Source organism: Myotis davidii, unplaced genomic scaffold, assembly GCF_000327345.1.
Source record: "Myotis davidii unplaced genomic scaffold, ASM32734v1 scaffold453, whole genome shotgun sequence".
NCBI lineage: Eukaryota > Metazoa > Chordata > Mammalia > Chiroptera > Vespertilionidae > Myotis > Myotis davidii.
This window is the reverse complement of record NW_006285234.1, coordinates 2,800,141-2,800,593: the sequence shown is the minus strand read 5'-3', so window position 1 is coordinate 2,800,593 and position 453 is coordinate 2,800,141.

Sequence of the window (453 nt, the reverse complement as noted above, 5' to 3'; positions counted from 1 at the left end):
AGATAAAACCATAATCCTAAACTAGAAGCTGAGGGGGGAGGGAGCCCTATCTTCTTGGCACCTGCCTGGAGTAAAGCTTCTGTCACATCGAGTTAGGAGGAGATGGGGTCAAGTGATGACTCAACTGCCACAAACTCTTACTGTTCTTATCAAGATTTACTGCCCAGCTGCTGTGGCTTAGTGGTTGAGTGTTGACCCATGGACCAGGAGGTCTAAGTTCCATTCCAGTCAGGGCACGTGCCCTGGTTGCTGGCTTGATCCCCAGTAGGGGACATGCAAGAGGCAGGTGATCAGTGATTCTCTCTCATCATTGATGTTTCTATCTCCCTTTCCCTTCCTCTCTCTGAAATAAATAAAAATGTATTTTTTTAAATTCACTAAATTTTCTTGAAAAAATGTTTCTCTGTTTGCTGCATACTCTTAGGACAATATCCAGAGACTTTAAATGGTTGC